The 26,233-nt window shown below is 45.4% G+C and overlaps 1 long non-coding RNA gene across 1 annotated transcript; it reads left to right on the top strand.

The window, feature by feature from the left end:
- Positions 1–3,085: 3,085 nt before the first annotated feature.
- On the top strand, positions 3,086–24,703 carry LOC120220997. Its single transcript, XR_005525707.1, has 6 exons — positions 3,086–3,182; positions 3,399–3,480; positions 4,218–4,328; positions 13,433–13,535; positions 19,432–19,567; positions 24,309–24,703. It is a non-coding gene; the product is annotated as an uncharacterized LOC120220997 (long non-coding RNA).
- Positions 24,704–26,233: the final 1,530 nt, after the last annotated feature.

Genomic DNA, 26,233 nt, shown 5'->3' with positions numbered 1-26,233 from the left:
ATTTGGGGCAGGAACCACCATGTGTTCCTACTCCATTCTTCCTAGTAGGGTGTTTCCCTAACAACTGTCCCAAAGTACTGCTTGTTTCTTTACTTCTGATTATAAAAAGACTATATACTCACTTTTGGAAATCTGGAAATAGAAAAACAAAAAGAAGAAAATGACAAATTTCCATAATGTTCCTTCCTACTGATAGCTTTTTGGTGGAGGGAGTGGGCACAGATGTTCTATGGCTGAGCCTCCATGTTGTCCAAGAACAGCCATATTTCTCCATTCCCATTGCTCTTAGAACCTGGTTGTGTTCAGGCTTTTCAAACCAATCTTCTTGAGGGAGGCTGGCTGGAGCCAACTCTCCAGGTCTTGTGTCACTGGGCAGTGATTGCCCTAAGGCCTGAGCATGGAACCCAATCCTGGACAATGGGACCAGAGAAGATGTCTGAGGGTGGGTGGGGATTGGTAAAATAGAAGCTTGAGAGGAAATGCCCCTTCCTCACTGGCTGCATGTCTACCATGAGGGAAGACACGGCCAGACTGCAAATGATAGCACGGAGCACAGAAGCACCCATCCATTCTGGGTAAGCCGCCAAACACACTGGCTACAGAGCACACCTCTGGACTTCCTGTTCTGTGTGGTAATGGTGGCCTTTTTATTTTAGTCATTTTTAGTTGCATTTCTGTTACCTGTAGCCAAAATCATCCTACCTATCATGCCTCCTTCTCTCCGTGGTATATTGTGCACACTGCCCTTGTCATAAAGTGGTCCTCAAAAGCAAACCCCACAAGATGGTGATCATCTGTTTGCTTCCGTCTCTTTCTTACAGAGCTCTGAGCTCTCTGAGGAGGTTTTGGTTGGTTCTTATTTGGTTTTTCATTCTGTTTTCCCCTAATGCTCAGATCCTAACACAGTATCTGGCGTGGTGTAGGCACTAAGATTTTGTGGAATGACGAAACTGATGGCTGAATTAATTATTGTGGCTAAAAGCCACCCAATGGTTGTTGGCAAGTATTTACAGAGCATGCTCTTTCCATCCCCAGCTGTTCTCCAGTGAGCTGGGCTCACCCAAGTCACACTGGAGTCTGCATTTGCTGAAGGTAAGTTTTAGGGGAAAAATTATAACATGCTAATCAGACACATCAGATACTAAAACTGATCCTTTGATAGCACTATTAAGAGATGAAAGTAAGGACACCTGGGTGGCTCAGTTGGTTGACCGTCAGACTTCGTCAGACTTCGGCTCAGGTCATGATCTCGTGGTTCACGGGTTCAAACGCGGGTCAGGCTCTGTGCTGACAGCTCAAGGCTGAAGCCTACTTAGGATTCTGTCTCCTTCTCTCTCTGCCCCTACCCCACTTGCACTCTGTCTCTCTCTTTCTCTCTCAGAAATAAAATAAAAATTAAAAAAAAAAAATTTTAATGTTCAGGGCACCTGGGTGGCTTAGTCGGTTAAGCGTCCGACTTTCGCTTAGGTCGTGATCTCGCGGTTCGTGGGTTCGAGCCCCACGTCGGGCTCTGTGCTGACTGCCAGCTCAGAGCCTGGAGCCTATTTCGGAGTCTGTGACTCCCTCTCTCTCTGACACTCCCCTGCTCACGTTGTCTCTCTCTCTCTCTCTCTCCTAGAAATAAATAAAAAAATATTAAAAAAAATTTTTTTAATGTTTAAAAAAAAAGAGAGATGAAGGTAGTGGTGTAACTTCCTTTACTGGATAGCACTAATCCTCAAACACCTGAAATGATGTCCAAAAAACCAAACTGAAAAAATAATTTTTGACAAAGCAGTGTTCATGAATTCATTCCTTTTTGACCCTTCAGTATGGGGGTGCTATTTACTAGTTTGGTAATTGCTGATAATCACTCCTTCTCCTTTCACAACAACAGTCAGGCCAGTGATTACTCGTCACTGTGTGCTTTCCCTGTGAGACTGGAAGCTCTGTGAAGTCAGGGGCCACCTATCCCCTTAGCCCTGAATTCAACGCTTTCTAGGTGTTCCACAAACCACTTGTTGACCGAATGCCCCCAACACTGGGGAAAGGGCAGGGGAGGCAGATTTCACAGTCACACAAAAATCCAAGCTGTCCCTGAGCTGATTCTGTCATTTGGACTGTGAGTGGAGGAAGGAGGAGAAGGAGGGATGATGTGGGGGCAGAGGACGGAAGGTGAAAGTGAAGAAGAGTCCCACCTTCACCCCCACCCCAGCTGCGCTGACAACATGCACTAACACGAAGTGTGCACAAGGGGGCAGGCCAGAGCTGCTGTGAACGCCAACCTGTTGGCTATTTTGATCTTCGGTAATTTTTTTTTTTTTTTAAATAAGAACTGTTCATGCAGAGTTGGTTTGTGAGCACACTTTCTCTTATTAAAAGGCACTGAAAAAGACAAGTCTTTCTTTAACGGTGCCGTCCTGTATTCCCCGCAGCACATTTTAGTCCCTGTTTAAAAAGAACAAAACATGCATTTGAGGGTCCTAGTGTACTTTCTGTGGCCTCTTTGTAGAAGAATTAAATTGGTTCCAGAAAGGAATTAGGAAGTTCAGGATTTCAGGCAACCCATTCCCAGGGCTTGACTTACGCTTCGGTACTGAATCTGAGCTAAGAACGGCAGTTTTTTACTTTTATTTTATTTACATTTTTAAAAAATATTTATTAATTTTTGAGAGACAGAGAGACAGAGCATGAGCAAGGGAGGGCAGAGAGAGAGAGGGAGACACAGAATCCGAAGCAGGCTCCAGGCTCTGAGCTGTCAGCACAGAGCCTGATGCGGGGCTGGAACCCACGAACCACGGGATCATGACCCAAGCCGAAGCCGGCCGCTTAACGGACTGAGGCACCCGGGCGCCCCACAATGGCAGTTTTTAAAACAAAAGCATGGATTCTAGTTCAGGTTTTCTCTCTTCCTAGATGTATGGCTTTGAGTAAGTCATTTAGATCTCTGGAATATATATTGTATATTCCAATATAACATGGAATATATAAAATACATATTCCATATATATATTCCATATATATTTGTTTTTAATTTGAAAAATAAAGAGGCTTATTAGGGCCAACATTTCTCAATCCAATAAAACTATGGATTGCAACTATCTAAAATCTCTATTAGAGGCCATGGAAGTAAGAAGAAGAAAGAGAGAGACACAGATAGAGGAACCAAGTCATGACAAGTGAAAGGAGGAGAAGAGGCAGACGTAAGAGGTTCCAGGCCAAGGAAGATGGGCCTCATTTTGCGAAAACACTGGACTAAGATCTCTAAAGCTCTAAATTCCTTCCATTTTCACTTGGATGTCTTTCAGAGACCCATCTTGCTGCACATCAAAGGCGCTGTCTTCTCCCTATAACCCATCTCTCTTTCCCAGAATCTTTGCCTGCTGATAGCTCACTCACTACATTTTCTTTAAACCCAGACCCGGACCCAGACCTGGACCAAGGCACCCTCGCCCGCCATTGATCTCAGAGCCAAGGTCTGGGGGGGAAGGCAATGAGAAGGTAATAAATACAGAGGCCGTTATACTTGGTGGTGAGTTCCACAGTGGAAAAGAGGGTGAAGGGTGCAGAGAGGGGTGGGGAAGACGCCAGGGTGGGTGGGGGCCCTGGGGCTGGGGAGGGCGTGCCTGAGGAGCGTGGAGAGCTGAAAGAAGGGACATGCCAGACCATCTCTCATTCATTTCTTTTTCATCATCTATGTCCAATCAGCCACGAACTCTGGCTCATCTTGGAACACCTTTTCTATCTCTGACCTTCTTTCATATTTAATGTCTGACCCGGGCTGTTCCCAAGTGCCCAAACTCTTCATCGGCCTCCCCGCTCCCCTCAATTTTCTCACTGCGTCTGCAAACTGTAGCCGACTGATCTTCCTCAACACTAATTCCTGCCGTTATGCCAGTACTCAAAACCTTCGGTGGCTTCTTCATCGAATAATGATGGCCCTCCTCTTCCTTTAAGATCTTCAACGCCAGCCCCATTTTAGCCACTCTGTCTCAGGGCCCAGTGACACTGCTTCTCCACAGTATGAGGAGCCCCCTCTCCGTTCCGGCATCTTCATGCATGCACAGTTCGTCTCCCCATTACCCCTTCCTGATAGGATCCAGCATTTCCGGACGGTTTCCATTTGTTCACATAGTAGCCCTGGCTTAGCACGTCCCTGCTCCTGCTACCATCATTGCTTTGCAAAGAGCATGAGGAGTGACCCAAACCCAGCCAATCAGACTTTTGCCTTCTTGAAGCCTAGGACAGAGATGCTGTCTCCCTTGGATGATGTATGGATGCATGTGAAGCCTGGAACTAAAGAAGAAACTAGATCTTTCCTTGATGACATGGGACACTGAACTTCACAGGTACATGAGCCAATAAAACCCCTTTATTGCTTAAGCAGGTTGAATGGGGGCTTTCTGTTGCTTGCAGTCAAGAGCATCCGAGCAGCCTAAGCCTATTATAGACCAGGCACTGTTCCAGCAAAGTCTTGCTCTCACGAGGCTAACTTAGGATGGGGCTTGGAGGCGCCATACCAAAACACAAAAACAAAGCAAAACAAAAAACCCCACAAGAAATAAACAAACAAAATAATTTTACGTATTGATAAATTCTACAAAGAAAAGAAAATGATAGAGAAAGGCTAAACAGAAGGAAGGCTATTTTAGACTGAGTAGTCAGGAAAGGCTTCTCTGAGGAAATGACATTTTTAAAAAAATTTTTTAAATGTTTTTATTTATTTCTAGGAGAGAGAGAGAGACAGCGTGAGCAGGGGAGGGTCAGAGAGAGAGGGAGTCACAGACTCTGAAACAGGCTCCAGGCTCTGGGCTGGCAGTCAGCACAGAGCCCGATGCGGGGCTCAAACCCACGAACCGTGAGATCATAACCTAAGCGAAAGTCGGACGCTTAACCGACTAAGCCACCCAGGCGCCCCAGGAAATGACATTTAATATTTACTGGGAAACAGGAACTAGCCCTGGGTAGGTGAAGGGGAAGAACATTCTAAAGGGAACTGCCAGTGGGAAAGCCCTGTAGTAGGAAAAAACTTGCAGGATTCCAGAAACGGACAGGAGGCCCTGTGGCTAAGCAAAGGCGCAGAGTAGAACATGGTGACGCTCCTTCCTCTTTCCTTAATTACCTCTCCCTCTTTCTATAAATCTTTTGAAGATTTCAAGGCCTACCTTATGCCGCCTTTGCTTCTTGAACTTTCCCTGACTGAGCTAAGGATCCCTTCTCCTTTGGGATATAGTACTCTACCATCCTTTGAACTTGGAAACTGGAACTTGGAAGGTAGCTGCAGTGTAGCGTGTTTTATGGCCCTCTGACTTTTTTTCTTAGGATTTAACTGACTTTCCTTAATTTGATTCTAGTCTTTGAGAGCATCTTGGGTTTTGATGTGTCTGTCACAGAAGCTTAACGCTAGTCAGCTTAATCGTTGTGAAAATACACACCATGCTTCTAGATTCACTGCCTCCCTGCCAGGATGCATTTGAAATATGAACTGAACCACATGGAGCTGTAATTTTGGGGGTGGGGAGAATCAGGAACAACTTCGGCAATTTTGTACAGTGTAACTCATATTATAATATCATCTTTAATTGCACGATAGGCCAGCTCTACCACTAACTATCCAAATGCATTGGTCATGCTTCCAAAAAAAATCTCTTTGTGGAACCTGGGCCTTCTGAGGAAATGCTCCTTTGTAGTGAAATGTACCTTTGCCACTTGACTGTCCCTTACGTTAGTTGAGTGCAACATTTTAAAACATCTTTTAAAAACACTATGCAATTTAACATTTATTTGAATTCAGTCTTGAATGCTCCATTTGAATTTTATGCACGTGACTGCTTTTTTAGTGATATGATTTGAAAAGAGCAATGGATTGTTAGTACATGTGTGGCCCAAAATTCTTGGCCACTTTTGAGGAAGCCACGACTGTACCCAGGTGCCCATAAAGGAGACAGCCCCTCGGTCCTCTCTCTGGGCCCGGGAACTTGTTGGCAGATTCCTTTCCTGTACTGGATTCAGAGAAAGCAGAGTAGCGCTCCCCTTGGATCAGCTTGCTGCCATGATGACGCTCTTGGCCCCCACTCTCACCCTTAGCATGTGATCTGCCAAGATGGTGGGAATTCATAACCCTCCCAGGCTGGGGGCCCTCCTTTCCCTCTAGACTGGTCCAATGGCTGTCGATTTTACTTTTGCTGGTTAATAGTGCAAAACACATTCGAACTAAATGTGTTTAGTTAAACATGTGTAAAAGAACACATCTTTCAGGATTATTCATTTATCTTTCATCTCGCCTAAAACATTTTTGTACCTCCTTCGGCCCCAGTTTTCTTACCTGTAAAACAAGACCCAGGCCAAATGATTTCTAAGGTCATTTTTAGCAACTACCAGGCGATTAACTAATGACTTTTCATTGGTAAGATGTTATGTGCCTATTTAGGGTACACCCCCCCCCCACCGCACACACATACACTTTGATTCATAGATTTGATTTTGACCATAATTCTGCACATATCATTTCCATACAAGTTTCTTTTAAAAAGGGGGGAAAATCTTCATCTGAGCACTTTGCTCACTTTTTGTGAGCATACACACTTTGTCAATGACTTCGTTACAGCTCTACCAAATTCCTTCAAACATGTCAAAGGCACTAAAAAGGACAACTTGAAAGTTCTAAAGGAAGCAGTTTGCGTTTGGGAGAAAAAAATAGTAAAACAGTATCTGAGTGATTTCTTAAGTGGCAAAATCCCCCTTTTTGCCCTTTCTCTTGAGTTTTAAAAATAGCCTAAATGGAATCCTACTCAACTTTCTACAAGAAAATATACCTTTAGGCTGAGAGACAGCATTAGAAATTTCATCCTAAAGAATTATTTTTGGGGGGAGGGGCTCTGGGGTGGAGTTAGCCTCAAGATAGAGGCTTCTAATTAAATTGCCCTCTCAACCAGAACTGCAGAGTATACGCTATAATCACCACAATTCAGTTTAAATCTGGGACGGAATGATAATTTTGTTAGTTCAGAGGTTTTTAAACTATCGCTCATAACTGCCGGATAGTTTCCGATGACTTTTCAAGGTTCTGCAAGGCGTGTGTATTTGCTGGGGGACCAGGGGATTTTCAGTAAATGAACAAATAGAAAAGATTTCACAGTCTCAGGAAGTTTAAGTAGGTCTCCGATGACGGGGAAGTGCTGTAGTTGTCTTTCTGGCTTTGCAGAGGACAACAAATCCACAAGACATTTTTCGGGAGGAAGCTTTGAATGCCTTTCCTATAACAGGGTTGGATTTGCCTTTCTTCACCTGCAGCCTTTATCCCAGTTCACCTGCAGTAGAGCTTTGGGACGTAAAATCTGATGGTTGGAGTAGACAACGGGCGAGGAGTGAGGTAGGTCGAACCTGTGACCTTGGCCTCCGCCCTTCAAGCTTACGATGCGAGCCAAGCAGTTATAGTATCAAGAGGTTTACACTCCTGGGAGAGCAGACGTTGATGGATAAACACCTGAGTAACATGTAAATTTGAAATTGTAATAAGAGCTCCACCTGAAACATCAAGGTTTCCTGAAAGCACAGAATGCGGGGACTGAGCCTAACCGAACAGTAGGCCAGGCTAAGCTTCCCTGTGAAAGAGTCGTTTAAACTAGAAACTGAGGGATGAGGAAGAAAGTTGACCCCAAGTGTGGGATCAGCATTCCAGTCATGGTCCCCCAGAGGGACCAGTATGTGCAAAGCCCCTGAGGTGGGGAAGAGTTTGGCTCTCTCAAAAAACAGAAACGGAGCTCAATCTGGCTAGAACAGTCGTTTCTAAAGCATGTTTCACAGGACCCTCAGGGCCCCTGAGGCCCTTTCAGGAGTTTGGTAAGGTCACACCTGTATTCAAAATGACACTGAGCTGTTACCTGCTTTTTTCACTGTATTGACATTTGCATGAATGGTGTAAAAGCAATGGTGGGTAAAACTGCTGGCGTCTCACTGATACTAAGGCAATGACACCAAATAGCAGCAGCAGTCACGGTTTTTCAGTGCCACACACTCAGTTTTAAAAAATGTCCGTTCACTTAAGAATGCCCTTGATGAGGTAGTAAAAATCCTTAGTTTTATGTAATCTCGACCCTCGAGTACATGTCTCTTTAGTATTCTGTGTGGCTAGCTGCAGAGTGTAGAAAGCACGTCAGCCGCCTGCTGCAGGAGGAAGGTTGTCTCAAGGAAAGGCACCTGTGTGACTGAGTTGCGAGATGGACTCTTCTTTTTTGTGGAACACCATTTTTACTTGAAAGAATAATCGACGGACAAATTAGGGCTATTGCTACTTGGGTAACTAGCAGACATTTTCTTGAAAATGCATGAAGGGTCCCTATCCCAGGCAAGCAACTGACAGTCTTCGTTGCCAAAGACACAATTAAAGCTTTCACAGGACAGTTTTAGAATTTTGGAAAGCTTGTGTCTGCTACTTTGATCTTGATATCTTCCCAACACTTATAAATACTTTCTAGTAAGATTGATTGTGAGGGCGCCTGGGTGGCTCGGTCGGCCAAGCGTCTGATTTCCGCTGAGGTCATGATCTCAGCGTTCTGAGTTTGAGCCCCGTGTCGGGCTCTGTGCTCAGAGCCCGGAGTCTGCTTTGAATTCTGTGTCTCTGTCTCTCTCTGCCCCTCCCCCCAACTCATGCTCTGTCTGTCTCAAAAATAAATAAACATTAAAAAAAAAAAGATTGATTGTGGTAATATTCCAGGTAGCTGTCAGACGATACAATTCTTTCACAAAAATTTATGAAATACTCCTTTGTGAAAAACTGCATTTTATTTATAAATATAGATACAAAAATTCTAAATAGAATTCAATCAAACACCACGTCAATAAACCAATTAGAGTTTATCCAGGAATGTAAAAGTATTTCAGTCTTGGGAAACTGGTTAATATTTCAGGACTTAAACAAATTAAGGGAGAAAATTGATATGATTTTATCAATAGATGCTTAAAAGGCATTCAATATAGTAGACATTCCTAAGTAAACTTTAACTAAAAGATGACTGTAAGGAAAGTACTTACATATAATAAAAATATTTCCAAAAACCCTTCACTAATAGTCTTCAGGACTACAATGAAACCATTTTATTTAGGAGCGCCTGGCTCCGCCGCTGATTGGACTCTGTCCTCAGTGTGGAACCCGCTTGGGAGTCTCTCTCTCTCTCTCTCTCTCCCCCTCTCCCCCTCCTTGCTCTCTCTCTCTCTCTGCCCCTCTCCCCCTCCTTGCTCTCTCTCTGCCCCTCTCCCCCCACCTTGCTCTCTCTCTCTGCCCCTCTCCCCCCACCTTGCTCTCTCTCTCTCTGCCCCTCTCCCCCCCTTGCTCTCTCTCTCTCTCTGCTCCTCTCTCCCACTTGCTTTCTCTCTCTAAAATAGAAAATAGAAATAAATAAATAAAACCATTTCATTAAAATCAAGATCTAAACAGAAAAGCCTGTTATGACCATTACAGCTTGACTTTGTCTTGGGAGATCTCGTGAATGTAATGAAAAAAGAAAATGAGTAACTAAAATAAACACTTGAAAAGAGAAATAAATACTGTGCATTTTTGCTCATGACATAAAATCAAGAGATCCTAGTGGGGGTTTTTTAAGCATTATAATTAATAAAAAAAATTTAAGAATCAGGATATAACACATAAATTTTTAGTTATTCTAACAATGATCATAAAGAAATGGAAAAGAAAAATATTCTACGTATAAAATAGTGAGCAAAAATATCAGGGAATACAGCTAATAAAACAAATACACCTATATGAATAAAACTGATCTTACTAAGGGCCGCAAAACGAAGTGTCCCCAAATGGAAAGATCTACTGCATCCTGGGTGAGACTAAGCAATATCATAGCATTGTTAATTCTCCCCCTAAATATATAAATATGATGCCACTACAGTTACAATTGCAGGTTTTTTTAATTTAAAAAAAAATTTTTTTTTTAGCATTTATTCAGTTTTGAGAGACAGAGAATGAATGGGGAAGGGGCAGAGAGAGAGGGAGACACAGAATCTGAAACAGGCTCTGGGCCATCAGCACAGAGCCTGATGTGGGGCTCGAACCCACAAACTGTGAGATCATGACCTGAGCCGAAGTCGGATGCCGAACCGACTGAGCCACCGAGGCGCCCCACAATTACAGGGTTTTTTAGTGGGTGGTGGTGAAGGCTAGATAAAATGACTTTAAAGTTCTTAAGGAAAAATAAATACTCAAGAATAACCAAGAAAAGAATAAAAAAAGAACAGGAACGGGGTAATTGTCTTACCATCACATCAGAATATACTATGAAGCCACTTTGAAGTAAGTCTCTTATTAGTATGAGAATGAGAAATGGATCAGTGGAAAAGAGAATCCAGAAGTAGTCTTGTATATGATCACTTAATATACAATATATATCAAAGGTGGTCGTTCAAATTAATGGGGAAATAATAAATTATTTTAAAAAGGAAACCAGTATGGGGCGCCTGGGTGGCTTAGTCGGTTAAGCGTCCGACTTTCGCTCGGGTCATGATCTCGCGGTTCGTGGGTTCAAGCCCCGCGTCGGGCTCTGTGCTGATTGCCAGCTCAGAGCCTGGAGCCTGTTTCAGTCTGTGACTCCCTCTCTCTCTGACCCTCCCCTGCTCACGCTGTCTCTCTCTCTCCTAGAAATAAATAAAAATCATTAAAAAAAAATTAAAAAGGAAACCAGTATAACAGGCTCTCCGTCTGAATTAAAATAACAAAACTCCCATTCATACAAAATTAACGTTCCTCAGAGAGTAAAGTCTTAATGGGAAACAATAAAACAGGACAAAATATTGCAGCAATATCTAGGAGACTGTGCACAATCTACAGACAAAGAAATCTTAAGAAGATTGGAAAACACAGAGACTCTGAAAGAAAAGATCTATTTGATCACATTAAAAATGTATGTGGTAAAAGATATATACACAAAATCAAAATACAAATGACAGATTTGGGAAAAAATACTTGTAGTGGCAAGTATTTGAGTATTTATACAATATGGGAATTAATTACATAAGAATATAGTAATTTATATAAGTAGAAAGAAATTTTAAAAATTGGCAACTCAACAGAAAAATGACCAAAGAATACGAAAAGGCAAGTTAAAGAAACACAAATCCAGAGAGTCAACAAGTGTACAAAAAGATGCTTGAATTTACCATAGTTGGGGAAATGAAAATTAAGTAGGAAAAAAAGACATCACGTCATGATCAGCAGGCCAGTCAGAATTAAAAACAACTACAACATATACCACTGGTGGATATGCGAATTTTATAGCATTCCAGGAAAGAAATCTAGCATTATCCACTAAAATTTAAAATCTACATACTCAGAAGAACAGACAGGCAAAATGTGATATATGCAGACAATGGAATCCTACTCAGATGTAAAAAGGAACACATTCTACATGCAACAAAATGGTTTAATTTCAAAAACATTATGCTGACAAAATCATCCAGACACAAAAGAATCCAAACTGGATGTTTCCATTTATGCCAATTTTAGAATAGGGAAAATTAAGCTATGGTATTAGAATATATGCCTCAGGCTATCTACTTATAGTAGTATCTAGAGAGGCGAAGATTAGAAAACAAATGAATCCTCATTAATACAGAATGAGTGACTTTAGTTCACATCAAGGACTAGTGTACTGTCAGTGAAAACAGAAAAAAATAGAGGTATACCAAGTGGCCTGGAGGAATTTCTTCAAGATATTGTTTATACATGAGGTGCAGAAAAGCATTAACAATGTAATTCCGTGTTTGTGAAGCAATGACCCTACCCCATACCCAATGTGCACATATGCATACGCGTGTGCATGTTGTGCCTGCAACTCATTATAAGGACACGGAGGAAAATTTGGAAACATACATATTAGGTACGTTAATATGGATTACAAGGGAAGGGAATGGAAGGAAAAGGGGGAAAGGGGCATCAAGATAAAAAAAGAGCTAAAAACAACAGTACATGTGATATGATTACGTGTGTGCACTTAAAATTTATATTCAGTGGAGCCTGGGTGGCTCAGCCAGGTAAGTGTCCGATTCTTGATCTTGGCTCAGGTCATGATCCCCGGTTTATGAGTTTGAGCCCCCAGCCGGGCTCTGTGCTGACATCATGGAACCTGTTTAGGATTCTCTCTCTCCCTCTCTCTCTGCCCCTCCCTTGCTTGTGCTCACTTGCTCGCTCTCTCTCTCTCTCTCTCAAAACAAATATTTAAAAATTTTTAATTTAAAAAGTTTTATTTATAGGGGTGCCGGGATGGCTTAGTTGATTGAGCGTCCAACTCTTGGTTTCGGTTCAGGTCATGATCCCAGGTCATGAGACTGAGCCCCAGTCAGCTCTGCACCAAGTATGGAGACTGCTCAAGAGTCTCTCTCCTCCACTCTGTCCCTCTCCCACTTGCATGTGTGTGCTGCCTCTCTCTCTCTTTCTCACTAAAACATCACCATAAAAACACTGATAGAGGATTACTCCAAGAAAACCCTGCCCATCTTGTTGATAATTTGAATTTGATCCTTGGGTTAAACCAGACCTTCCACCTAGGCATTTGGACTGCGTATCAGCCCTTCTTTACTTGAACAGAATGGAACTTTAAAAGTCATCTCCATTGTACAGAGAAGAGACTAAAGCGGGAAAGCGTAATCGACTTGCCCCAACGAACGCGGTGAAGAAGTGCAGACCACGGATAGGAACCAGGCAATCTAACTGCACAAGCCACACGCACGTGTTTGCTAAAGGCCTTCTGAGGGCTTAGCAGACTGGTGAGTGAGAAACTTGCCTTGGGTAAAAAACTGAAGGAAGTGCTGAGAAACTCAGAAAACCAGAGAAATAATATTTGGAAACAAAAATGAAACTGAATGCAAACCCCCACTCCTTGACATTTGAACAAAAATATCAAAATTTTCTTTTTTCTTTTTTAGATTTCTTTAATGCTTATTTATTTTAAGACACACACACACACACACACACACACACACACACACACAGAGTGTGAGTGGGGGAGGGGCAGCGGGAGAGGGAGACACAGAATCTGACTGAGGCAGGCTCCAGGCTCTGAGCTGTCAGCACAGAGCCTGACGCAGGGCTCAAACTCATGAACTGCAAGATCATGACCTGAACCCAAGTTGGACGCGCAACCAACTGAGCCACCCAGGCACCCCTCAGAATTTTCAGTAAAGACAGAACCCGGCCCTGCATTTACATGGCTAGGCCTCACTTTCCGCATCTTAACTCTAGCCCTCTTGGATCTGGTCTTTATTGAAAGCGTGATGTTTTGTTCGTCATAGAGTTTTTTATATTAATTTTGATTTTAAACACATACTGCATCAGAACATTATTTATCCTGATTACGGAGTGTGTGGGTACTCCTTTAAATGTAGTGCCTGAGGTAACTGCCCCACATGTCTCCCCCGTAACTCCACCTCTGCTTGTCTCCATCCTTAGGCAGCCGTGTGAAAATGAGCCAAGCATCGTGTATATCTGAGACTTCGTTTTCTCATCTATGAAGTGGGCATAATTGTTTCCCTGCCCACTTCACAGGGTTGCGGTAAGAAACTAAGACATGAATAAACTAGTACTTGTGAAATGTACACGCGCTTGCTACTGGAGTCGCTCATGAGGGGTCAAGAAGGTGAATTCCCCAGAGTTGGACATGTTGCCATGTGCCTGGCCTGCCTATGCCCATTGCTGGAAAATCCTTCATAATTCTAATCTTTGTTTGGGTGGCTATTTGGCAGGTGCCTTTATCAGTCACGTGGCCCCAAGACACGCCCCTTAAGCTAGAGGAGTGTTTCTCTAACTTGCCTGTACACACAGATCACTGGGGATTTGGTTAAAAACCGTATTTGCATTTGATTGATTTGAGGTGGGGCACAAGTCTGCATCTTTTTTCTTTTTTAATATTTATTTTTGAGAGGGAGAGAGGAGAGGCAGAGAGAGAGAGAGAGAGGAAGAGGATTGAAGTGGGCCTTGCACTGACAGCAGAGAGCCTGACGTGAGTCTTGAACTCATGAACTATGAGATCATGACCTGAGCTGAAGTCAGATGCTTAACTGACTGAGCACCCAGGTGCCCCTTTTTTTATGTTTATTTATTTATGTTGAGAAAGAGAGAGTGTGAGCAGAGGAGGCACAGAGAGAGAGGAGAGAGAGAATCCTATGTGGGCTCAGTCTCACAACCGTGAAATCACGACCTGAGCCCAAAACCAGTCTGTCGCTTAACCGACTGAGCCACCCAGGAGCCCCAAGAGTCTGCATTTCTAACAAGTTCGCAGGTGATGCCCATGTTTCTGGTCTATAGACGTCCCTTGCGTTAGAGCAGTAGGGAGCAGGACAGGTGGTGAATGGCCCGGAAAGACGGGCATGCACCGGAGTGACGAGAGGGCGCTGCGCTCCAGCGTGTGTGTGAGCATTCTAACCCTTACAGCAGCCCTGTGCTCCAGAGGCCGCCAGGATCCACCGCCGGGCACACAGATTTATTGTCTTTGCTTCCAGAGAGAACGCACCCCAAGGGGCCACAGGCGGGAGTTGGAGGAGTTTATTGTAGGATTTGGGCGTGTGCTGGGGGCGAATCTCAGGAGCGGGAGGGGCTGGGAGCCGTCCGGGCACAAGGGCAATGTGATGCTTAGACAGGTTGGTAAGCTTTCTTTTCTCTTTTCTCTCCTCTCCTCTCCTCTCCTCCCCTCCTCTCCTCCCCTCCTCTCCTCTCCTCCCCTCCCCTCCCCGCCTCTCCTCTCCTCTCCTCCCCTCCTCTCCTCTCCTCTCCCCTCCCCTCCCCTCCCCTCCCCTCCTCTCTCTCTTCTCTTCTCTTCTCTCTCTTCTCTTCTCCTCTCTTCTCCTCTCTTCTCCTTTCTCTCTTTCCTTCCTTCCTTCCTCCCTCCCTCCCTCTCTTTCTTTCTCTCCTCCCTTTCTTTTTCTTTTCTTTCTTTCTTTCTTTCTTTCTTTCTTTCTTTCTTTCTTTCTTTCTTTCTTTCTTTCTTTCTTTCTTTCTTTCTCTCTCTCTCTCTCTCTCTCTCTCTCTCTCTCTCTCTTTCTTTCTTTTTTCGGTCCAGGAAAATGAAGGATTACAGTAGATAAAGCTGCCATCATAGATAAGCAGTGGTCCCACGAATTAGCCAGAAGGGGGCGCGTTAATTATGTTCGTGGTCGCTGAGTGTCTTTCTGTCTTGAGTCATCCACAGTCACAGGCGGCCCTGTGGCCGGTTCGCTCCAACATCGGTTCGGAGCGACCTTTTCTGATTATTGTTTTAATTCAGCGAGTGATGTTTCTAGGTTCCCTTGGGAGCGCCGCAGCCAGTGCTCTCAGGACCCTGGCCACCTGGGCCCTGGATCCCAGGACCTGTGTCGCCGGCAGCCTCTCACATTGGAGCAGCGTGTCTGGAATTTTCTAAGCGCCTCCCCAGCGCCCGAGGCCTGCCAGGGCTGGCGGTGCGTCGGTGCAGGGACTGGTGTGGGCCGCAGGCCCGGTGTCCCCCGCCTCGGAGCACTCTCGGACTCTCTACCCGGACCCCGGGGTCGCTCTGACGCCCCGCGGAGCGCGAGAGGACGCCTGTGTCCCTGTGGTCGTCAGCGGGCCCACGTCGGGCCCTGTTCCCGGAGGGCCGCCCGGGAGGGGCTCGTTCCCACCCGCGGATACTGGGTTGCTTTCGCACGACTGTGCGGGACTGAGCTTCCCGAAGGGTCCTGGCACGCTGATCTAGAGCGACTCAAACAGATTTCTGTTTTTGTTTTTTAATGTTCGTCTTTACTTTCTAATGCACGTTTTTGTTTGAAAATTCTTTTTAGCTCTATTGAGGTATAACTGACACAACAGTAAGACGGTTAAAGCGCGCGTTGTGATGCTCGGAGATATACACACATTGTGAAAGGGTCTCCCCTCCCCCCATCTAGCTGGTTAACACATCCATCCCCTGACAGACGCACCGGTTCTTATTTGGTGAGAACATTTAAGTTCTACCGTCTTAGCAAATGTCAGTTATACAGTACTGTGTTATCAACTCCAGTCACCGTGTTATACCTTGTATCTCCAGACCTTAGTCATTTTAGAGCTGAAAGTTTTCCCCTTCTGCCAACCTCCCTATTTCCCCTACCCCCAGCCCCTCTCAACCCTTTGTGTCTGAAATTGACTGTTTTTCAGATTCCACTCAATTGTTTATATACTCACGGCCCCATGAAAAATATTCTCTGGGGCCCCTCCATCCAAGGATTGGACCCATCACGGCCTAGCTGGCAGCTTCTGGGGCCATTATAGACTTTTTTTCAATTATTATCACCCTCCTTATCAAGAGGAAACAGGCTCACAGAGAGGTTAAGCAACTCGCCCATGATTCCGCAGCAGGTGAGTGGGGACGCAGAGCCCCAGGCCCCCGCGAGCATGCTCCGGACCTGGGGCTCTGACCCGTGCACTCCTTTGGCCACTCTGCCGATTCCAAGGGCACCCTGGATGTCCCCGGCCCCATCATCTGTGCTCTGTACGCTGCTGACATTTTTGAACATTCCTCCTGCTTTCCAAATTGCTTAAACGGTCTTTTAATTTTTTTTTTCCTGCATGGTACTTGTAAACCTCATGCATCTTCCATATTTTGCTCTTTCCCTCCTGCCTCCTCCTGACGCTATGTCCTTTGGACCGATACTGATACCCAGTCCAGATTTGTCACAGCATGATGGAAACACTCCGCAGCATTAACTTTGGCTTTGTGTGAACACCAGAGACTGCGAACAACTAAGAATGTTCTCTCAAATGGCACGGGGACTATCCAGATTGCTGGGGGTGGTGCTGAGGTTAGCTGTGAGGAGGAGGCGGCACAGGCATGTGGGCAGGGAAGCAAAATGTGTTAAGTCTTCTATTATGGGGTCAGCCCACCCAGTGTGGTCACCCTTCCCACTGCTGATTTCAAGAACTAGAACCAGAGGGAAGTTGGGCCGTGACTAAGAGGCTCGGTGCCCTCTCAGCAGAGAGAGGTGGTCTTGCTGCTTCCACGACACGAGGCCTATTTTATGTCATTGGAGAAGATTCCAGGACACAAAAGTATTAGGAAGCCGCCTCTGTGTGAGTTCAGTGGTCAATCCACTTTGGAAGCAGTGTCTACAATGGAAAGTGTGTTGACTCTGGAGTCTACTGATACGGGCTGGAATCCCCCCAGCATCGCGGGTATAGTAGCTGTGACCCTGTGAAAGTTACCTAAGCCCTCTGTGCCTCTGTTTCCTCCTGTGAAGGGTGGACATTATAATTCCTTCCTCAAACGACTGCTGTGAGGACTGACTGAGATGATGTACAGTACCTGGTACAGAGTACACTGGTTATTGTTACCCTCCTTTTTATCTTACACTGTCTTACTGAGGAAATCTTAAGATCTTGGGTTGGATCTCCCTGGTGTCACTTCAAAAAGTGGGGTGGGGGTCACCTGGTTAAGCATCCAACTCTTGATTTCAGCTCAGGTCATGATCTCATGGCCTTTGGGTTCAAGCCCCATGTTGGGTTCTGCACTGATGGTATAGAGGCTGCTTGGGATTCTCTGTCTCTGTCTCTCTCTGCTCTTCCCCTGCTTGTGTTCTCTCTCTCTCTCTCTCTCTCAAAATAAGTAAATAAAAATATTTTTTAAAAAGTTAGGGAACTCTCTCCCACTTATATGTAGTTTGTTTTGAAAAACTGGTTACAAATGAACCATCCAAGAATAGGTCCAAACCCTTTGCACCCATTTTCTATGTTCAGCCTCTATCGCCCCTGCAAGTCATGAGGTCCAAAAACTCTGCAGCCTGCTGCATAAAATGGAAGTCCCTTTCACTCATCCAGAACCTTCTCTTTCAGAGTTGACTCTATTCCTAACCTTCATAATTTCCTTGACACTTGAACATCTTCTTTTTCCTCTTTAAACATTTTATTTATCGCTCGCCACAGTGTTTCCAGTAACTTGGAGACTTTCTTTTTTTTTAATGTTTTATTTATTTTTGAGAGAGAGAAAGAGGGGCAGCGTGAGCAGGGGAGGGTCAGAGAGAGAGGGAGACACAGAATCTGAAACAGGTTCCAGGCTCTGAGCTTGCTGTCAGCACAGAGCCCAACGCGGGGCTTGAACCCACGAAGTGTGAGATCATGACCTGAGCCAAAGTCGGAGGCTTAACCGACTGAGCCACCCAGGCGCCCCTCGAAGACTTTCTTAAAGCACACCTGCAAGAATGTTCCAGGGCTGAGCACACCCTCCTGTTTTCTTCCTCCCCCTCAGTGTTTCTATTCTGAAGGCCTGGAGTTTTGTGAGCCATTTAGCGCAGGTTAGTTAGCGGCCATTGCTTTGGGGTGAGATGTATCTAGGCGTGACTCTTATCTCTACTACTCAGCAGTCAGCCACGTGACTCAGTCCCACGTGTAAAGGTAGCTGCCATAAGTCTGGAGGGAGTCAGAGGTGCTCGGCCGGGCGGGAGACCAGACCTGAGAGCTGTGACAGCCCTGGTGGCCGTGCTCACTGGCCAGTCCACCTTGGAGCAATCCTCATCCTTTCTTGCCTACCTCCTGCCAACCTCCTCTTGACCAACTTTCTGGCCTCCCACACTCTCCATTTTGCATACTGTTGCCAACTTCTGTTCCTAAAATGTGACTTTTATCATGCTGTCCTTCTACTCAAAAAAACCCAAAATCTTCAAAAATTCCCCCTTGATGAGTCTTGCGTTTAGAGTCCTGCACAGAATAGCCTCACAATTTCCTCCCTCTCTCTTCTCGGCCTCCTCTGCCTCCACATCCCTGCACCTGTCTTCAAACATCTGAGGCTTCTACAAATATCTGGCAACGCCAGCAGGCCTGCCACCCGGCCCACAGCCTTGGGAGAAATGAACGCCCCCGGGGAAGCAGAGATCTGAACTCTGCCTCCAGGTGTGAATGGGGGTTTAGTTGGGGTAGTTCAAGTCAGAGGAGACGAGAGTGCCTGGCAAGAAAGGACACAATGAAAAGAGATGATCATGGCAGGGACCCAGGGTATGGGCCAAAGAAGTCTGGAGAGGCAGCAATCTGCGGCCTAAGTGGGGCAGCAGGAGGTGGGGATGGGGGTTGCAGGGGTCCCCAGGCCAGCACAGGCCTTTGGGTCATAGCCTGTGCATGGTGGAGGTTCCTTACCATTCTCCAGCAAGGATGTAGCATCCTGTAATGTCCAAAGAAAAGAGCGGTTTTAATGGTTATAAAAGGATTTCATGGTTATTATAGAGAATTGGAAAAATACAGAAAATATCAAAAAAAATAAAGAAGTAAAAATTTAAGGATGCAAATCTTGCGGCCTGGAGATAAACATTGATAAAATTATTGTATTCTCTTCTTATTCTTTCCCTCCCTCTTCACCCTGCCTCCCTGCAATGAGTGCTTACTATATCCAAGGCATTGTTCTAAGACCTCTCTGTTCAATTGATCCTCACAACAGACCTGTGTTGTAGACAGAATAATTTTTTTTTTTTTTGCATTTACAGATGGGGGAGTGTTAAGAAGCTTCTCTAGATCCAGTAAGTGGTAAGTGGCAGCGCTCGGCTTCATACCAGAGGGCGGGCTCTGAGCCCCCAGGCCACATTGCTGCTCGACGGTCACACGGTCAACACAAACACACATGTACGTAGAGGAAGGTAAAATTTTTGTTTAAAATGGAGTCTGGCATGCTGATCTTCTGAACTGGGGATTTCAAAAGAATTTTGGTGGGTGTGTGAAGGGGCTGAGTAGGTGGGGTGTAGGTCGGAAAGTGTGCTGGGGAAGACGAGCCCACAAGAAGGAACGGGACAAGGTGAGCGTGGGGGTGGGGAGGAGGTGATGAGTACAGACACCTTCAGGAGGTGGAAATAACAGGTGATGACTCCATGTGTGTGCCCCTCGGTGTGTGTGTGCATGTGTCCATGTGTGTGTGGTGTGTGTGTGTGTGTGTGTGTGTGTGAAGGAGGTAGTTGAGGGAAAGGACATGATGAGGGAAATCCCGAGGATTCTTTATTGAGCACCTCGGTGGGTAGGAAAGCCCTCACCCGAGGGAGGAAGGTTAGGGGGACCAGGAGGGGATGAGATCCTCTGGGACCTCCTGAGAGGGTGTCGTCCACCAGCTGGACCTGTCACTAGGCAGTTAGACGCACACAGGTGGAAACAAGTGGAATCAGCTGCGTCTCATTCATACTCAAGTCTAAAGATGTGAGGTTCCCTGGATAGGATATTTGAAAGAGGAAACAGCAAAGAAAACTTAGAGACAAGACGTCAGACAGCATGGCAGAGTCTGATGGATTCGAGGGCGGCCAACACACAGAGATCACAGAGCTGCATGGGACGGGGTCAGGAGGAGGACTGGACTCAATGCTTTCCCTCCAAAGCCCCGTTTCTGTGGGCTAATCTCTAGCCACCATTCAAATTCATTTTTGCATGTTCACTCCTGCTTCATCGGTCCCCTTCATTGTCCCAGCCCGGTGTGCTGTCCTCTGAGCCCAATTTATACCCTCACCTCCTCCAGCAAGCCTTCCCAACTGCTCACCACCAGGCCTCCAGCGCTCTGTTTCCTCTTCTCCCCCTGGTCATTTATCTTGTTTCTTCCCAAAATTCCAAGCATCTAAGGCAGAGGCCCTGCCTTCCTTGGAACCCCGCAGTGCCTGATGACACAGTCCTGATTAATTGCTTGTTTATAACCCATAGCATAGAGTCTTTTATTCTACTTGTATAGTTTGGATTTTTAACTATTTTTTTTTAAAGTTTTTTAATGTTTTATTTCTAGGAGAGAGAGGGAGAGACAGCGTGAGCAGGGGAGGGTCAGAGAGAGAGGGAGTCACAGACTGAAACAGGCTCCAGGCTCTGAGCTGGCAGTCAGCACAGAGCCCGACGCGGGGCTCGAACCCACGAACCGCGAGATCATGACCTAAGTGAAAGTCGGACGCTTAACCGACTAAGCCACCCAGGCGCCCCTAGTTTGGATTTTTAAAAGTACACTTTCTTTACACCAGAACCTCCTCTATCCTTTTTAGCAGAGTCCCGGCTTTGTGAATTCTTCCCATGGCCTATTCTTCCCTGTTGGCTTGGCATTTTGCTCCTCGAACACTCCAGAGGCAGCCTGGGAGCTGAGACGCGTCATCTGTTCCTTTGCATTTTCTCACTTCCCCATTGGTCTCTGTCGCCGATGTCCCTCACTCTCAATTTATGACAACCCCTCATCCTAGAACCACTGGTGCGTTCCTTCTGGCATGCCATGCTTGCCTAAACACTTAGGTGTTTGTAAGTACCTATCCACTTAATCTATACGTGTAGTAGGCTCCATGCCCTTCTTGCAGCATGAACTCAGTGATTCCCCACCAGCCCTCTAGGTAACTGCAGTGGCAAGGGTCAGATCTCCACCAAGAGCTGCACAACTTGATCTGGAGTTCCATCGATCCCCATAGCTTCCACGTAGAGCCAGAAAGAATCCTCACCTATATACAACTGTATTTGTGTATGTGTATGTGCATGCGTGTGTATGATGAGCAACACCAAGGATGACGATGATGATGGCATCGGTAATAGTCACTATCATTTTCTGAGCACTTATACGTAGCAGGCACTATGCAAGTGCGTTATAGACATTGCTGCATTCAGTCCTTCCTTCTCTGCTGGCTTCTCTTCCATGCCTCGTGGAATCTCGGGGTTGCTCTTAAATCACTGCAATGCTGGATAGGAATTTTTGGCTTACTCTGTGGAGGGGAGATGGGTGTAGACCTAGAAGCTCAATGATCAGCACAGAAGCTGTGGAGGATATCCATGGTGGCAGCGAAGTGAACTGACCTGATTCTACCTCATCTCTCTCTCTTACCGCCCCTCCTTCTACCACCGCACAGAGACAGACTCGGGTCCTGATGCTACAGTCGATCTGGGGAAGCAATAACACTTGACCTTCCCCTGGAGATCCAGCGCCTTTGGGGAGTGTGTCTGTGACAATATGCCACCAAATAAGCAATGCTTGATGGGATTCTAATTAAATTAAACAGAGAAGACAGAATCTAGGAGGGAAAGTTTCCTTAAAAAGAATCAACCATCTTCCCAGTCTTGCTTTTTAAACTTCCACGCCTGCTTAGGGCTATTACCTTTCTAATTGGAAAGAGGTAAAAACAAAACCAAAAACAAAAACCAATGGTGTGGAGGGAGAGAAATACAAAATAGAGCATTTCCTTATTTCTCTAAATTGTTTGGGGGAAAAAACCACTCTGGTTGAGGAACTAACAAAAACGGGAACTTCGCCGAGCTACAGGATTAGATGGAGGGGACAAGCAGAGACTAAATGTGGTGTTTAGGGTCAGTCAGGTGCCGTGAAACTATGGAGGACTGCCGAGGTTCTGATCCCAAGAGAAGTTAAAAATAAAGGCTTTTAGGGGCGCCTGGATGGCTTAGTCGGTTAAGCGTCCGACTTTCACTTCGGTCATGATCTCACGGTTCGTGGGTTCGAGCCCCGCGTCAGGCTCTGTGCTGACTGCCAGCTGGGAGCCTGGAGCCTGCTTCAGATTCTGTGTCTCCCTCTCTCTCTGACCCTCCCCTGCTCACGCTGTCTCTCTCCTAGAAATAAATAAAAAAATATTAAAAAAAAAAATAAAGGCTTTTAGAACATCCTAGGTCTGGCGGTGCTGTTCCATTTTGAACAGGCACAAGAACACACTCTAAAATAAAAGGTGGCTCGGGAAAGATGACCTACGAGGGAGGGCTGAGGGAGGGAGGTGTGAGGCACAGACTGCCGTAGGCTGGGCACTGGCGTGAGGGGCGGAAAGCCCATGCAGGAGGCAGAGGGGTATTCTGGTTCGTGTCTTAGTCAGCTTGGGCTGCTGTAACAAAATACCGTAGATGGGGTGCTTTACAAAAAAAACCAGCTAAACTTATTTCTTAAAGTTCCGGAGGCTGACGGATTTGGCTTCTGGTGAGAGCTCTCTTCCTGCCTTGTGGATGGCTGTGAGACAGCGAGCTCTCCGGTGTCTCTTCGTCCGAGGAAACTAATCTTTCTGGGCCTGCTGGATCAGGGCCTCATCCTTATAACCTCATTTACCCTTCATTACGTCCAGAAAGGCCCTACTCTGAATTTGGTCACCCTGGGGGTTAGTTAGGACCTAAACACCTGACTTTGGGGTGAGGGGGACACAAACAGATGGATTGCTCGGCAAATGGCTGTCAGTTAAAGGAAAGGGGCCAGTGAGAGGAAATAGACAAGGCACGGCAGGAAAGAAGGAGAGGACTTGTGGGCCAGGGATGGGATTTCTGGGGTCAGGGCGTGGAGAAAGTAGACAGCTTCTCAATAAACCATGAGGCCAGTTTGTCTGATAAATCACGAGGGTCTGGAATTTGAGAAGAGTCAAAAGTTCCCAGAAAAGCCTCCGTGGGGAGTGGAATAAGAAATAATGTGAGGGCTGCCATGCAATACCACGGGGCCAGACGAGCTGAGCTACCGTGATGGCCATCCAGACATCAGCGCCAACTGATGTCAGCCTGGCTACAGTTTAATTTTCTGCATAGTGCTTGAAGGTATCTGATTAAGGTATCATTCCCCGCTGTGGGATGGAAACTCCGTGGGATTCTGGATTTCCTGTGGCTTGCTTGTTGCTATTTCTAAGGCTGAAGGTAGTGCCCGACACAGGAAAAACCGAGGGAGTCTCCGCGAGCTGAATGGACGAAATGACTTTGCAACGGCGCCAGTGAGAAGAAGTATGTGACCTTCCACCCATGACACTCAGGCTCCCGGGATCAAAAGTGTGGAAAGAGAAAAGCTGTCCAGGACTAGCACCGGCAAGGTGGGAATGACAGAGGGGGCCACACGAGGAAGGAGTGGAGTGTGCTGTGGAAATAGTGGTCCACAGAGCCCAGGCCGAAAAGGAGAGAGATGACAAGGACGAAAGGCAGACAGGGAGACAGGGAGGATCAGAGAGGTAAGAAGAGAGGAAGCAGGGAAGGCTGGAAAAGCAGGTTTAGTAGGAACGAGGAGGAGATTGAGATACTCTGGTCAAAAGGAGGAGGCTGCAGCCAGAGTTTGCTGAGTTGGAAAGGTCCAAAAGGTCCAGCGTGTGTCCACAGGTGGCTGCCAACATGACAGGACGTGGAAGGAGGGGGGCTGAGGTTTTGCCCATCAAGGCGCGGTGAAGTGGACGGTGAAGGTGGCAGCCCTTCCTAACCCATTCCGTGAGCGGTAATTCTAGCAGGTGACGCCACTACCACAATAAAGCCCTCTGCGGTCAACTGAGGTTAGAAAGCACGAGTTAGAAAACCGATTCATGTCTTGCAAGATTTCTACAAATTTTTGAAATACTTAAAAAGACTTCAAAGAAAGGTACGGTGTTTCCCAAATCTACCTGACTGATGAATCCTTTTTATTTCTCTCCAGGATTACTCCTAAGGGCCTTCTGTTCCCTGAGAAGAGAGGTCTTCAAAGTATGGTCCCTGGGAAGCACCGTCAGCATTCCCTGGGGACCTGTTAGAAATGCAAATTCTCGGCTCGCATCCCAGGCCTATCTGATCAGAAAGTCGGGGAGGAGGCAGGATTCTGAAGAAGCTCAGCAGGCAGTTCTGATGCATACTCAAAGTCCAGAACCACTGAGCTAGAAAATACTTTCAAGAAGTCTGATTCGTGTTCAAATCTGGGCAAGACTATTCCTTAAGGGGTGAGAGGAGTCATTCGTGCTAATGCTAAGGTCATATGGTATGACTGCAGAAGTTGAAATGGCAAAGAAAAATGTATGTCCAATTGTAATGTGCAAATTAAGACTGCAAAATTGAATACTGGCCTAATTAATAAATCATATCAAGATTTGAATACAAATGACTTTGGATTGCCTATTCCTTTGGATTATTCATCTTGTTATGTCCCTCTGTTAGAATGATTCAAGAGCTGACTTTTTTCCAACATACTTTATCAACTTGTTGGGGGGCGATGAGGGAAAGGAAGAGAAATGAATTTGAAAATTATTTCCTTTCTTTCCCTTTGTCCATCCTTTGACAGAGTTACTGAAAATTATGAGGCCAAAAGGTAGACAGTAATGGAAAGAAGAAAAGGAGATATATCACATGCAAGCTGTATCATCACTCCTTAAGTAACAAAACACTGACCATAAGTTTCTGTGTTATATGTCTGGCTATCTAAACTCATATTTAAAAACCGATTTTAAAAGCAATTATTTGCAAAGAGCTTTATAAAGCAATCAACTCAGGAGCACTTCATCTACTTTTGTAATAAATGGTTGTTGGATTAACACAAATTTATCAGAAAGTATAATTTTCAAGTATTAAAAAGTGTATCTGTCTTATTTCCTAGCAGAATAATGGTGTTTACCACACACTTGTAGTTTGCAAAGAGCTGTCAGAAATAAGCTGGGATATATGAATCCTTCAACGGTACAATGAAAACAAAAGTGTGACTCAAAGGAATCTGGGTGCCTGTTTCCAAAGTAAAATTTGAATCTAGGTCTACATCTTAAAATGCATTTTGACTCGGGATTTTCCTAAAAAGGGGGGAAAAAAGAAACAAAGAAGACCCCTTACACAATTAGACAGAGCTAAATCATTAAACTTTTGAAAGTGCTTTAGCTAGAAATAGTCTTAGTTCCTAACGCATTTAGACATAAAGACATATCAGAAATGAAAGAATAACATTGTTCAAAGATTTGCATGAGCACAAAGGCTTAATTGGAAGAAAAAAATGATAAGAAATGTGTCTGGTTTCTTATGGCAGAAGTTTATAGAACTTCCATTCTTTCACTTACTCAGCTCTGGTTCATTGCCCAGCAATATACTTGACTGGTCAGTTGCCCGTGAATCCTTTGGTCATGAATTCCCACGGATCCTTCTACTAAGTGGGGATGAGTCACACTAGAAGTAGGTCTAAATTAAATTTTTTTTGAAAATTTATTCATTTTTAAGAGAGAGAGTGTGAGTGGGGGAAGGGCAGAGAGAGAGGGAGACACAGAATGCGACGCAGGCGCCAGGCTGAGCTGTCAGCACAGAGCCCGACGCGGGGCTCAAATCCACAAGCAGTGAGATCATGACCTGAGCCAAAGTCAAACACTCAACCGACTGAGCCACCCAGGCGCCCCAAAGTAGGTCTAAGCTAAGACCTGTGTTTCCTCTAGAAAACCACCTGCAGCTCTTAGCTAGTTTAATTGTGCAACATAAGAGTGATCCATTTCTCAATACTATGGACCATTGCGCTATAGTATTGCCAGCATGAAGGAAGGCTTCATTCTGAAATTTTGGCTCTCATTTAGAGAGGTATCTGTTCTCCCAAACTTCATCTGGGCATACTGAAGAAATGTC

Source organism: Hyaena hyaena, unplaced genomic scaffold, assembly GCF_003009895.1.
Source record: "Hyaena hyaena isolate Hyena2069 unplaced genomic scaffold, ASM300989v1 scaffold_14, whole genome shotgun sequence".
In the NCBI taxonomy this organism is placed as follows: domain Eukaryota; kingdom Metazoa; phylum Chordata; class Mammalia; order Carnivora; family Hyaenidae; genus Hyaena; species Hyaena hyaena.
The sequence above is the reverse complement of the archived record's forward strand: the minus strand, read 5'-3'. Positions and strand labels throughout refer to the sequence as shown.